This window comes from Schistocerca serialis, chromosome 9, assembly GCF_023864345.2.
Source record: "Schistocerca serialis cubense isolate TAMUIC-IGC-003099 chromosome 9, iqSchSeri2.2, whole genome shotgun sequence".
Classification (NCBI taxonomy): domain Eukaryota; kingdom Metazoa; phylum Arthropoda; class Insecta; order Orthoptera; family Acrididae; genus Schistocerca; species Schistocerca serialis.
Window position 1 is genome coordinate 17072002 of NC_064646.1, and position 15207 is coordinate 17087208.

Genomic DNA, 15207 nt, shown 5'->3' on the forward strand with positions numbered 1-15207 from the left:
GCAAGCCCTAATTGTTTCCTATCAGCTACATCGGTAGAGCATTTGCTGGCGGAAGAATAAAGGTTCCAAGTTAGAGTACCTGTCGGACAAACGCATCGAAATTGGCGAGAAGTTCTATAAATCTTCTTTGTTGTACAGATTTAATTTTTAGAGAATGCTTCTTCAAAATGAATTATGTGCTTGCTCTTTTTATGTATCTGAACAATAATTTGTATATTTAAGAGGTCATGAAAGTAGTGTGTGGAAGAATATACCACGCAACACTCAGTAAGCCCATACCCGCATCAGTTGTCTCCAAGCGAAGGCCACTGGCAGAGAATAAAAGCTGTCCGTGAGGAATCAAGGCATTCTGTTCTGCTGTCGCCGTTGCCAGTGGCGTACCCTGGGTTAAAAAAGTAGGACGTCAGCGCCTTGACCACGTGCGTGTTTATACGTATCGTGGTAAGAAAAGAAGACATATTCAATTCATTCGGGAGGACGACGGTTCAATCCCGTCTCCAGCCAACCTGATTTAGGTTTTCCGTGATTTCCCTAAATCGTTTAAGGCAAATGCCGGGATGGTTCCTTTGAAAGGGCACGGCCGATTTCCTTCCCAATCCTTCCCTCACCCGAGCTTGCACTCCGTCTCTAATGACCTCGTTGTCGACGGGACGTTAACCAACACTAACCTAACCATATTCAGTTAACTGGAATATGGAAATTAATATCGACCAACTGCTCACCCTTCAAGAACTCAGCTACTCATTTCATTGCAAAAATAGAGAGAAAACATGACATTGAGAATTATTATGTAACTGACATTACCTCTGACGCAGAAGCGATCTGGTATATAAAATAAAAAAATAAAAAAACGAGTAGTTCTCACCGAGGTGTATGGAAAACACTTGTTAATTTTTGAAATGTTATATCTTGCTTCCACAGTAATGAAACGGAAATCTGCTTTACGGATGCGTAATGTGCTTGCGTTCTCTGTCTTTAATAAATACGAGTGAAATCTTGTAAGACTGTACGACTGCTTTGAATGGTGAGAGAGCGAGGTGTCATTAGGCTGCACAGATACGTGGGTTCGCGTCCGGGTATCATTTAGCGCAGGCATGGGCAACCTTTGGTGATCTGCAGGACTGATTCACATACATACTAAAGCTCGTGGATCGCGTCGTCACGTGACGCGAGGGCCCCCTTTACCGACACTCAACACTAAGAAATTGTGCCTCAAAAAACAAGCATTTTTGAAAGTACATTCATTTTAGGTTTACCTCATTTTTCAGACATTACATTTATTTACGCGTCGTGAACATTCTTTCTTTACCTACGACGTTTTACAATGGATATCATAAAAACTTCCATTGCGAAGTCTCTCTCTGTCTCTCTCTCCCTCTATCCACAAATTTTTTCCATGGGCTGGAATGAAAACAATCTTCGAACGGATATGCCCCGCTGGCCGTCAGCTGCCACCCGTCATTTAGCGGGCGGAGTTTGACGGTCCGATCACAGGCATTCTGGAACGATGTAAAATCCTCATCCGTCTTGCTTTTGCCTCTACCTTTCCTAAGGATAGTTTCTGCAGCCGAGGAAATCGTAAGGCTACGAAGCCACACACAGTAGATGTTCGTAGTTGGTCCCGAGGCAACGTGACAACAGTCACTCCTAAGGACTGTCCGCAGCTGAAGCACCATCCTCAAGAACTATGCTCAGTTATACTTCAAGAAGGTTTGCGATATGAACACTCACCACTCCTACAAGAACAAGAGTGTGCTGGGCCAAGACGATTAATAAATTTGGGTTATAGCTTTCACGAAACGTTGGATCTGTTGAGGAAACATTGTCACTGAAGACCAGTCTGAAGTGATCCATGCACATTTCGACTCGGAGCAACTAAAGCCCAGACAAATGAACATGTAACTTCAACTCTCTTTCTTAGGAGCGTAGTTACACAAGTAATGGTTCACAAGAAAGTCTTTGTCTTTGGAATGAGTGAGTAGAATGTAATTCAGGTGATCTGTTCGGCACGAAAAACTGAATCACTATTACTAGAGTCAATGTGCACAACACTGTGTCGCGTCCAATAACAAACGCCACGATTTCGTGCTCTAGAGCAGGGCCGCACAAACAAGGAAAATCGCACGCGTGCAAAGCGAGGTGCAGCGAGTGCCTGCACAGTGCATCGGTTCAACTCGGCATACTTCGCCTCAACTCGGCTTGCTAGGTGAGACCGACGCTGTGCGCTGCCGAATGCGCTGCCACACGGCTTAGTCAACATTGGAATACGTAGGCGCAAGACAATTACAGGAATAATGGAACCATCTGCTCCAAAAAAAAAAAAGGGAAAATTACCGACAGTCAATTTAAACCGGAATGGGAACTCTCCTACTTTTTTGTGCGTTGTGACGATAAAGCCAAATGTCTAATCTGCGGTTCACTAATTACGTGTGTCAGAAAATCTTCTATTGATAGGCACTACAGCAAATTGCATTCAGAAAAGTATAGTGATATAACAGGGGATTCCAGAGAGTAAGAGTTACGGAAGTTGCAAACTCTTGCAGAAGAGAATTCTGTATCTACAAACGAGGTTTGTTGCAAGTACTTTAGCATCTATATTTTGGTTAAAGGTCATGCGAAACGAAATAACATTTGTTTAGATTCCCTAGTTTTTGTTTTCGCGTAAATTATTTCTAAAATATCTTTTGTTCTCTACTTTAGGGTGAAGAACATGAGAGGTGTTGCGAAAGGACTCTCACAGCTAGTTACAAAGTTGCTCTACGTTTACCAAGAGCTGGGAGGCCATTTATGGACGGGCCATTAATAGAAAGCATTATGTTGGACGTAGTAGGGGCAATGAATCCCTCATTAGCTCCCGCGTACAGCAGAATACCACTTTCCAGAATGACAATACATCGGAGACTCAACGACATTGCTGAGAATTTGCATGAACAACTGGCAGCCAAAAGTGAAAACTTCCTAGCGTACTCCATCGCACTTGATGAGTCCACGGAAATTAACGACACGGTTCAGTTAGCAATATTTTTGCGTGGCGTGCACGACGACCTACATGTAACGGAAGAGCTCCTGGATATGATTTCGTTGAAGGACACTGTTACAGGGGCGGATATTTTAGCAGCTGTTGAAATGGCAGCTGAAGGAATAGGACTCCCTTGGGAAAAGCTGTTTTCCGTTACCACAGACGGGGCACCAGCAATGTGCGGTAAAGCAAAATGGTTTATTGGCCTACTGCGGAAAAAACTTAAGATGCCGAATTTACCTTCCGTTCATTGTTTTGCGCACCAAGAGGCTCTTTGTGCGAAAGTGATCGGTTACAAGATGTGATGAAGGTAGTGGTGCGTATCGTGAACTACATTCGTTCTCATGGACTCACTCATCGTCAATTCAAAGAATTTTTGATTTACTTTGAAGAAGAGTATCCAGATATTCCCTACCACGCTGAGGTACGCTGGCTGAGCAAAGGGAAAATGATTTCCCGAATTTTTCGACTACCCCACACTGTGGCTCAGTTTTTAGAGAGCAAAGGACGTCCGGAGCCACTTTTTCGTGACCCTGAATGGGTAGCTGATTTAGGATTTTTAGCAGACATTATGGCTCTCCTAAATGATTTAAGTCTGTAACTCCAAAAAGAAAACAATCTCATCAACGATATGATCAGCAAAATAAACCTTTTCCAGTATAAACTGAAGCTCCTCAAAAACAACCTTACAGAGAAAAATAGGCAACACTTTCTTGAACTAGGTAAGCGAGATATAAATTGTACTTTTATTGGCTCTGAGCACTATGGGACTCAACATCTTAGGTCATAAGTCCCTTAGAACTTAGAACTACTTAAACCTAATTAACCTAAGGACATCACATACACCCATGCCCGAGGCAGGATTCGAACCTGCGACCGTAGCAGTCCCGCGGTTCCGGACTGCAGCGCCAGAACCGCACGGCCACCGCGGCCGGCTGTACTTTTATTAAAACAGCCTGATTTTTATAACCGCTCTAATCAAAACTGTACTATGTTTTTGTTTGACAGCATCTGTGTAGGAAGGAGCGCGCGTTGAAAAATACGTCGAGGTGCTACAATCCCTTGATAATGAGTTTAACGACCGGTTCCAGGTAATGTGCCGGTATATGACATACAGCTAAATAAAGGAGATTGCGTTACATGTGCAAGTGTAACATTACATTAAAACAAATAGCACACATTACATGTTTATTAAAGTCTATCGCATTTTAGTACTTCGAAACAACGGCTTACATTACATTCATTTATTAACATTGGCTTTGTTATTGTTTCAGGAAATTACCTACCTGCAGCCAGTTCTCGATGTTTTTATGAAACCTTTTTCGATGGATATTGATAGTGCGCCTTCAGATTTACATTTCGAGCTTATTGATTTGCAAAACGATGTTCACCGAAAGGATGTGTTTTACAATACAAAAGGTTTGCTCCAATTCTACCAGAATTTGCCGAAGGAAGAATTTCCCAAGTTACACAGAGAAGCAGCGAAGATTATTTCTATGTTTGGTTCCACTTGTGAATGTGAAAGGTTTTTCTCTGTTTTGTCTTGTACAAAAACTAGATTGTGTGCGAGTATTTCTAATTGTAATTTAAAAAAATCTCTCAGAATTGCTGTCAGTCAATCTCTTGTTCCAGATCTTAGTAGCATAATTGCAAATAAAATAAAGAGCACATAGGAAGATACATTTGTGTTGAAATCAAATTTAAAATTGTTACCATTTCAGTTATTATATAAATCTCTTTTGTACCGGTACACCAAACTAAGCTCTCCACCTAGTGTATATTAGTATTTGGCAATGACGAAGACAACAGGGTAAAAGCTTTGAAACAGGTCGAGACAGGCGGCGCGAGCAACACATGCTAAGGAAGTGAGAGGCAGCGCTGTTGCGCAAAGCCGATGAGCGGGGGGTCTGCACCGTCGTCAACATAGCGCAGTCGTCATCTGCAGTCTGCACTGTGCGATGCACCGGTGCATGCGCCTTGTGCGGCCCTGCTATAGAGGTTCGTCTGGTTGAACCTCAAAGACGACTGGTGGCTGCTGCTGTTTTCGCGGGAGCCGAAGATTCCCATTTGGTTGGCTGAAGTCAGTCGATAGGTCGCAGGATGGCTCCACGAGAGCTTCTGATCGAGGAACTGTGGTAGCAGTCAGCGTAAAAATCCAGAGCTCGTCTATGGAGAACTGAATACTGTTGGGATGCCAGGATACAATGATACCTATTTTCAATCATGTGTCAGTAGTGATGCGCGTTTGTCCGCACTGACGCACCCTCTGCCGAGATAAGCTGTCTGAATTACAGTGCCAGTGCTCACTGAGGTAGCGCCTGCAACTTATGGTACAGGCCACCCGCGCTGCAGTACTGTTATGTTGGAGGACTATGCTGCACAGTCATAACACGGCCAGAGACTGGCCGGAGCTGTCTTAACGTTCACATACTGCCCTCGATAGGTCCAATGTGTTGAATAAGTTCAAAGTCAGGTGACTTGAGTGGGTGTAAGCTATCCACTATGAAACTGTTATCAAGGAAGGTGCCGCCCCGAAGGTCGTTCCGCTGAGAATATGCCGTCAGAGACGATCGGTCGTACCCTGGGCAACGCTAGCAGAACCTTCCACCACGACAGCTCTCACGATAGTCATCATTAATACGACTGAAAAGCCCTGCTATCAAACATATGCAAACACACAAACTGTGACATTCTTATGACACAAGAGACCCATAGAAGCCCTTATGATCGGAGACCAAAGGAAAACGGCATGAAAAATCATTGAAAGACCAAATGCTCAGTATGCAAGTGCAATATTTGCCAAACCGGACATACTTATCCTATCCATGGACCTAGCGACAGGAAGAAAACGTAGAAATCCTGATTTTTGAAGTTCACTCACTCACAGCAACATCAGTGCATACACACCGAAGACAGATATCAATTTCAAGGAACCGAATAACTTCTGCTACAAACCAACGAAACTAGTCTTGGGTGATTTCAACTGCCACTGCACTTAAAGGACATGCAGAGAAACGGACAAAATAGAGAAGATGTTGAAGGTCGGGCCGAAAGCATGGAATTGAAGATCATAGACGACCCGAAGAAACCACCCTCTTCCAACAGTGAGAGGTGGTGCCATGGATATAACCCTTATATAGTCTTTGTAAGTGAGCACATAGTACACAAGTCGCAAAAAGACATGATGGAACCAATCCAACACTCTCAGCATCCACCAAACATGCGTGCTGTGACGGCAGTTGCGGTGCCAAAGGAAGTCCCATTCAAAAACCGATCTAATTATAAGAGAGCACAGTGGATTAATACAGCAGAAAATCTAATCACAGAAGTGGAAAATGTGGAACCTGTTCCAGTAAAGTACGATCAGTTTGTCAACATAGTGAAAACCATATCCCTAGCGAAGATATATGACGAGGGACTGTAGAACTACCTACACCCCGGACTTGACAAATCTTCAAAAGCACTGCAGGAGACATACCATCAAGTATGCAACGAAGACCCTTTCTCTGAAGAAACAATTGAAACAGGTGAAGAACTGATGTCTACCATATAAAAGTCGTGTAAGGATTTTCACACTTAGACATGAAGTATTGTAGTCATAAAGTGTGGAAACCCCTGAAAATCCTTATTGATGAAAACACTAGAATTTTTGCTGGAACGTCCAAAGCAACCCCTGATCAAATACCTGATCATCTACTTATAATGACAAAGCCAAAAGACGATCTGATCGGCCAAAGCAAAACCAAAAGATTATTTCACCTGCCAAAGCTACAAATATATGCTGAAGAAAATGACTTTATTGCTTGCCCTTTCACTTTAGTAGAACTACTGGAAGCAATATGCTGGATGAGCGATAGCAAAGCTCGAGGCCTATACGACCTTCTACTGGAGCAAATAAAGAGATTCGGCCAAGTGCTGGAAAGGGGGCTTTAAATCTAATAACAATTGCGTTTTGAAATTACAGGTACCCAAAAATGGCTCGTGCTCACACCCAGTTTTTAACGTACTTCCACCTCACTGCGTCAATTTAAATTACTGCTGTCACTGAGTTGCTGCTTTGCCTGACCGTGAGCGGTGCTAGCAGCGCGTATCGGTATATCCCCTCTCGTAGTATCTTTGCTCGACTGCTATTACTTTCCGGTAGTTGTCTGTCGTGAGGGAGTTCGGATCACGAGCTCGGGCTGCCAGTCAGTTGGAAGGCGTCTGGAGCGCAGTCCGGACCTGCCAGTCGGGGAGTTGTAATGCGACACTAATGCAGTCGGGTTGGAGCAGCAGTGAGGTCTGCGCCGACATCGCTCGCCCGACCATTGCCGCCACGCATCAATTGAGCCGGGCCACGGTATTGGTGGATCGTCGGTCGGTCGTCCTACCGGACGACGCGTTTTGGCTCGCCGATCGTTCGTGAGTCGGCTGTGTGTGTGTGTGTGTGTGTGTGTGTGTGTGTGTGTGTGTGTGTGTGTGTGTGTGTGTGTGTCTGTGTGTGTGTGCATGGGCTCCCGATTTGTCTTCCTGCGTGGTTAGTTACTGCTGGGTATCATCCAGGTCTTCGTGCAGTGTTTGTCAGGTTGTGTGTGTAGTTGGCGTTATTTCCACTGACGACTATTTTAGATGTTGCCGGCATTCTGAGCGTAGTCGGTCGGTTGGTGCGGAACAAGGAGGATATCTCCGTGCCCTTCTAACATTCTGCGTGGTGTCTATTTGTTCTAAGTCTTGTCTCCCTACCACTTTCACGCAACGACGCTCTGAGCGTGTTTTTTAGGGAATTGACTAGTTTGAACCTGGAACCTGTTGCTGGTAAGGAGACACCAGACCACACATGACATGTAGAGTTCAGAAGAGCGATGATATCACCAAATACTTAATGATTTCAGTGTCAGCTCCACTGCACTCCCTGTAAAAGAATCTCAATACTAACTAAATTTAATGGAAGGGGTTCAAGGCTTTCTTATTTTTAGTTAGCTGGTAAAATAACGTCGAAAAAGCAGTCAAGTTTACCATTGGAAATTTTATTCTGCTCACAAAACATTGTTTATAAATTTCGCTATTGATAAAAGGAAATATTTTAATACAGGATGATAAAAACCAACTGCGTTCAACAAAAATGTGAACGAATATTCCCTGAGTGGGTTTCAAGTTCTACAATGGATCGAATGATGACCTATGCCAAATCACATCTATAATCTAGATTTAAATTAAGTTTCACAAAAGAGAAACCTATCAAAATGGTCTACAGTGACCCTCAATAATCTTTAATTACTTATCTAACTTGTCATAAATTACAGTGGCTGATTTGGCTTCTCAATAATTATGTAACAGAAAAATCATCGCGTTTCAGATTGTAACTTACGTAGCAAATGTGAATAGTATGAGCTTCAATTGACGATCGACACTAGTATTACGTAAAAAGGGGATGTAACAGATGAGACTTCTGCAGTTCTGAGTGAAGCCTTATGCACTCAAAAATGCGGCATCGCATGCGTTCATTACCTTGTTGGTGTTCGTCAGGGGGCGGCGGGCGGCACAGCTCCACGCACCTCGCTGTCTCGGAAGCAACTCCCTCCTAACTTCTCCTTACTACAATTTACCGAAGTTGGTTTAAAAAAAAAAGCTATCTGGCTGTGTTTTCATCTGACCAATCAGCGTCCCAATGTCAACCTTAAGCTCTGCCTACAAAATTTCTGTCTATCCAATGAGAAACGTTATACTTTTCGTGGTGGGGCAATGTTTCTAACGTTTGTAATGTAACAGAGACGCGAAAAAGCCTCACGCAAAAACTTGCAGCTGGTGTGGCCCTTTTAGTGTTATCTTAAAATCTATACTGTTCTTCTGGAGGGCTTTATCTTTTAACATGGGCTGGGGTGTGGTCCTGGTGGTTGGCTGGCGACTTGGGTGTCTGTCCCTTATCGTAGGGCCTTCTAGCTTAACATGGTTCTGCTCTCGGCTTCTGTTCTCGTTTCTTCCCTCGGAACTGCGTCTGTTTCGCAGTGGGAAGGTATGACATGCATTTAGGCGTTCTTGTGTGAGTCTGTGGTATTCCATTTGCTCACTCGTTGATCGTATTACTTTGGTTAATTTAATGTCAGGATTTATTCGGAGCTATGTGACATACTGCCGGATTTGCTTATCATGTCAGGGTTTTCATGGAAGGTGTTGGATTTGCCTGACACCTTACACCCAGCAGACGCTGGCGGTCCCTGTGCAGTGTCTTAGCGTGTGTGGAGCTGTCCGATCGCCACGTGCTTCGTGGCTCACCGACCCAGGACGTCAAAGTTGAGTGGTGTACCCAAGCCACGTCCATTCATGTTGTGTGGTTCGTTTCGGTGGTTCGCTGTTGGGAAGGTTTTGCTGTGAGCAACACCGAGTGTTTGTGTTGCTGAAATTTAGCCACCATGCCATGGAATTAATTACATTGGTTGACTACAATTCAAGTGCACCAGCGGAACTTTCTGCCTTGTGGCCGTTAGTGTTCCGGTTACCTGCCCTGGCCACCAACGTAATTTCAAGCAGTTTCTTTTCCTCACCTGTTGTCGCTGTCCAACAGGGTGTGTAGTTTTGACAGCTTAATACATGTACATATTTGATAGTGGATAATTACGTCCATAAAATTTTTTGTTTGAGTTCTCATGTTCCGATTGGTGGCAAGCAAGTCGTTTTGTCGGTCGGTCCGTGGCTGTCCCTTGGTTGGGTTCCGAGGGATCAAGTGTAGTTGGGCTCACCGCCTGTCTCACCTAAGTGAACTAGGGCAGACCGACCCCATGGAGACTTCTGAGTGCTGTTGTCTTTACTGTCTTTCTCATGAGTGTTAAATTGTCTGTTTATAATCTGTCATAGCCAATGACAAAAAAATTCTTGCTTTTACTGTGCTTTATGTAAGTAGTTTTGAATTTGGGCAAGTGGATATTTGCTGATAGGTTATTGCCGTTGTGTTGTCTTTCTTTTAGTCCGGTTTCAGCTACTTAAAACTTAAGGCTCATATTTTTTTTAATTTTGGAAAATTAACTACGGGCCTTCAGCTTTGGAACCTTATTCATAAAATTACCTTTCAAGCTTAAACATTGCGACCTTCTGCCTTTGAAAGGTTATGGTAATTTATTTTAAAATCTTGAAAATTTTATTTTGGGCCTTCATCCATTTGTATTACATCTTGTTTATGTTTGTCTATCCACCCTTGCCTTGAGGCTTTCAGCCTAGCTGTAATATATATATATATATAGCCTAGCTGTAATGTATATGTATTAATTATTTTTTTATAATTGTAACTGCGAGTTTTCAGTCACTTGAAATTTACCTTGTTGGTTTTTAAGGGTTCTTGTTTGGAGGCATTCAGCCGTGAAAGATTTAGAGTTTGAAACTTGTAGTTGTAAAAGTTCGGCTATGTGCCGCTTTGGTTGTAAATGTGTTATTAAATTACAATAATTTACAATCTGAAGGTGAAACTGACCCCAACCTTATTTGGCCCTTTCCACAATCCTAATCACCTTTTCTACCCAGCGGGTTTAGCGGGAGTTTCAGCCACCTCCAAACGTGCCAAAGATCTGATCATACCTCAAGAATTTTCGACCAGTCTCGCATCTCTGTTAGCTATATAAAATGTTGGAAGGAATGATTCTGAACCGCACATCTGGATATGTAGACCAGACCCTTATTAGACAACAGGCGGGATTCCTCCCAAGAAAATCATGTTGTGGCCAGTTCCCCAACCTAACTCAACATACTGAAAATGGATACGAGACAGGGCAGATTACAGGCGTGAGCTTCGTGGACCTAACAGCGACGCATTACACAGTAAATCATAACGAACTCGCAGGGAAGATTCACCCATTGACCAAGGTCTACCGATTAACAAAGTTCATTCAAACCATACAACAAAACAGGCGGTTGTTTTGTCACAGTGAACAAGAACAAAAGCCAATGGAAAATCCAAACGAACAGTCTTCCTCAAAGCAGTGTGCTCGCACCGCAGCAGTACAATATCTGTACCAATGTCGAAGCTGTCGGAACGCACACAAGGTATTTCATCTATGCCGACTATACAGCGGTTTCAAACCAAGGAAGAACGTTCGAGGAGGTAAAAACTAGACTGACAGTAGTTCTCAAAGATCTGGCAGAATACTATGACAGTAACCACCTAAAGCCTAATCGATCCACAAATAGCTCTGCGCATTTCACTTGAGTTACAGACAAACTTGGGGAAGACTGGAAGTAACTTGGAGGGGAAAACAACTACTACACTGGGACACCCTTACGTGCCTCTGAATAAAGCTTGACCGCCCATTCAGTTTCAAAGACAGTTGCGAGAACATGAAGCTCAAATTCTGCAGCAGAAATAATATTATACACATCCCAGTAAGAGCACATTCTACCTCTGTTTCTCTTCGGCGGAATATACTGCACCGGTCTGGCAAAACTTCGCACACGTGCAGGCACATTGACACCTCTCTTACCGGAAAGACCAACTCCAGTTGACAAAATATACCATCTTATAGGCATAGCACCCCAGGATATCAGACGAAGAACAGCAACAGAGGTTTAGAGGAAGAAATGCGATAATGTTTCCAGGCGTCCCATGTCTTGAAGCGAAGCATAATGTTCTAGCCTGAAGTCGAGGAAGAGCTTTCTTAGAGCAGTTGAAACCAGTACTTCACAACCTTCCACTGACCGTATAGATCTGGACGAACAAGGCAACTGTAAATTATAACCAAAACCTAAAGTAAGAACCCCATGCTGGTTTCCAGCTACCAGACACGACGTGGAAAACTTTGAACAGACCGTGAACTTGAGCAACTCTGTGCAAACAATACTTGCAGTGGTGGGGCTACAATACAGGAGATACAACCTGCAATTGCTCGGTCTGCCCGAAGTCGTCTGAAGCCTGCTCAGTGGAGGACATAGTTTCAGTAAATGTCCTAGCAGTCAAGAATGCCAAATTTTGCCACTCAAATTCAATTTAACACATATAAAGTCTAATACAAATATTGTAGATATTGTATAGTATTGTATTATACAGAATTTGTAAATGTCTGTTACGTACTATCCTAGACATAATAATAATAATAATAATAAAATGGTTCAAATGGCTCTGAGCATTATGGGGCTTAACATCTGAGGTCATCAGTCCCCTAGAACTTAGAACTAGTTAAACTTAACTAACCTAAGGACATCACACACATCCATGAGCGAGGAAGGATTAGAACCTCCGACCGTAGCAGTTGCGCGGTTCCGGACTGAAGTGCGTAGAACCTCTAGGCCACACTGGCCGGCTAATAATAATAATAATAATAATAATAATAATAAATAAAGCTATTTAATTTTCAACAATAGGATTGTTTCATTTGTAACAGATCTCTCACCCTCTGGCTGTATTCGCTTCTAACAATGACCGCCTTCTCTATTTAAGACGGCCAGGGTTAAAGTCATTATTACTAATATATACTATTAGTGACTGGAAAAGTACTGAATAATAACAATTCAAATTTCGCGACACATTGGAATTTATTATAACATATTAGTCGTTATGATTTCTAACTCTTAATGCACACTGTTGAAATCAAAATAATATCTTTCATACACGTGAGTACATTACCAACGGTATTTTCTCCAGTTCTTTATAATTCTCAGGTTGAGATATATCCTGCACAAATCTTTCGGGGTATCGCTTCGTCTCTACTATGTTAATTAACTATGTTATTCACTTTGATACTTTTAAAACGACCATTCGCTTAGCGTCCATACTTTGGCATCAGACTCGACAGACTCTACAAATAATGTTGCAGTTCGAAGGGAACTCGTGGCTGATGTAAGGGCGCACTCTCTCTGGTTTAGGTGTTTGGTGAGGTACCCTTACGTTGTGACGATGTAGGGTGATACACAAGCATCATGGAGCCTTTCACAAAGCATTCTAATACAGTTTACTATACGAGTGAGGAGGTACTGACGTTGAATTTATAGGTCATCTGTAAAGTGATAGCTCAGACGACTGAATGGATGCACATGACTTATGCTAGTTTTCCTTAAAGGTGGACAGTGAGAGTCACACAAGGTTTGCATTGCCCCGATGTAAATATCTGCCACACAGAAAACCATCCAAAACGAGCGTGAAAAGTGCTCATAACAACTGAATAATATCGTGACCTGTCTTTCCCGACATACACCTTTTGAGGGGAATATATCACCCACTATCCTTCAGTCCAGGCGACGTTTCGTCATGCATCGAGCATCTTATACATGATGCTCTCACTTCTCACTGTGACGGCCAGCTCAAGAACTAATGACACAGGAATCTTATGTCACGACGAATTATACCGTTTGCAGTGCCACAGAAACAAAATTCCTCTAGTGAGCGCTGTAATTACGTCTAATCCAATGGCTGATGAATAAATTTTTCTAGATTTTTGTGGCAAATAATTGATCAGAGACCAAACTCTCCCATCCGTCGCTGTGGTCCTTTAGAAAAAAGGATCAGAACAAGATTTTGACGCAATAAATGTGCAAAACACATCCAATGGAGTCAAGTATAATTTGGAATAATTCCTCCAATTATACAAGGTGTAACGGGTAAATTGCAGTAACTTCTATTGGTACCTGAGGACACTTTACTCAGCAAAATAGCTTCGTTATTTATGTCACTTGCAGTCTAATATATACAGCTATTACAGCTATCGTGTGTTTTTAGGTTAGACAGTACTCCCATGTACGCGTCGTACAAGAAAGTGATTAGAGTCTGTTTTCCTCGAGATCAGTGGAGGCGCTATTGAGAACGGAGAAACGTGCTGTACGCCTCTTGATATCGAATTTCGGTATCGCTGTCCCTTTACTAACAACAAATGGAGGAATCTGTCAAGGTTCGGACGTACCCAGTAATCATCTCTTCTCCTACACACATGCTTAGTAGGAAATAACAATGATTTGTCTATCGTTTTTTGCGTTGTCTACGGGTGCATCACCACAAACAAGGGCAATAGTGAAAAAACATTTAATTCAATATTTAAAGTTTATTCTGGCATTGACAATCCTAATCCTGGCATTGTTTCTTTTAATGTGCATAACGCTGATGCGTTATGCGAAACAGCAAGACATGGAACATCATACAGAACTTTATTTATGGAAAGGAAAGGAATATTACACATTCTGTAGCTCGTAATATAATCAGCACACGCTAAATTAGTCTCTTATGAGTGTCCGTAAGAGAATAATAACCTTGATATCTTTCACGTCCTTCAAACCAGTGTTCGAAATGGCGTCCGTCAGCTGCACGGCAGGCTTGTAACCGACGATGCCACGACGCTTTGCCCCGTATTTTTGCTCCAGCGTCAGTCTTGATTGTTGTGTGAGCTTATTTGATTCGTCGTCTTAGAGTCGCTTCATCGTTGATGACACCTGTGTGTACAAGAGCTCATCGACAGGCCCCCAGAAATAAAAATCGACTTGATTTAAGTCGGGTATCTGGCCGGCCAACGCATATGGCTTACCCAGCTAACCGATCTGTTGCGAAACTGGCAATCTAAATACCGATGAACTATTCTACTACCATGAGGAGATGCCCCATCGAACATAAACCACACATCGCGGCGTTCTTGAAGTGGAGTGTCATCCAGAAGCTATGGCAATGAAGACTTGTAGCAGGCCGGCCGCGATGACCGAGCGGTTCTAGGCGCTTCGGTCCGGAACGGAGCGACTGCTAGGGTCGCAGGTTCGAATCCTCCGTCGGGAATGGATGTGTGTGATGTGCTTAGGTTAGTTAGGTTTAAGTAGTTGTAAGTTCTAGGGGACTGATGGCCTCAGATGTTAAGTTCCATAGTGCTCAGAACCACTTGAACCATTTGAACTTGTAGGAGGTAAAGATAAAGACCACGTGTCAGCCTCGCAGACAGCTCTAATGAAACCATAAGCACCCAGTATTCGACAAATACCCGCATAACGTAAGAAAAGCTACTTTCGTACTATATTTCAGAAATACGAAATGATTTCTTTCTCCAAACAAATGTTGTTCGGCGGTTACTTTTACGCCATAATCTGGTTCTCGAAGTTATTTGTAGTTTTGTTACGGCAGCGAGTAATACGGGTTCCAAGTTATAAAATTTTTAACGGAGTTGAACTACCTAGACGTAAGGTAGGTAGGTTACGCCACGATTAGCTGCGGACTAGGAAGCACGGTGCTACAAGAGAGACGGGCAGCACAGTCTGCGACT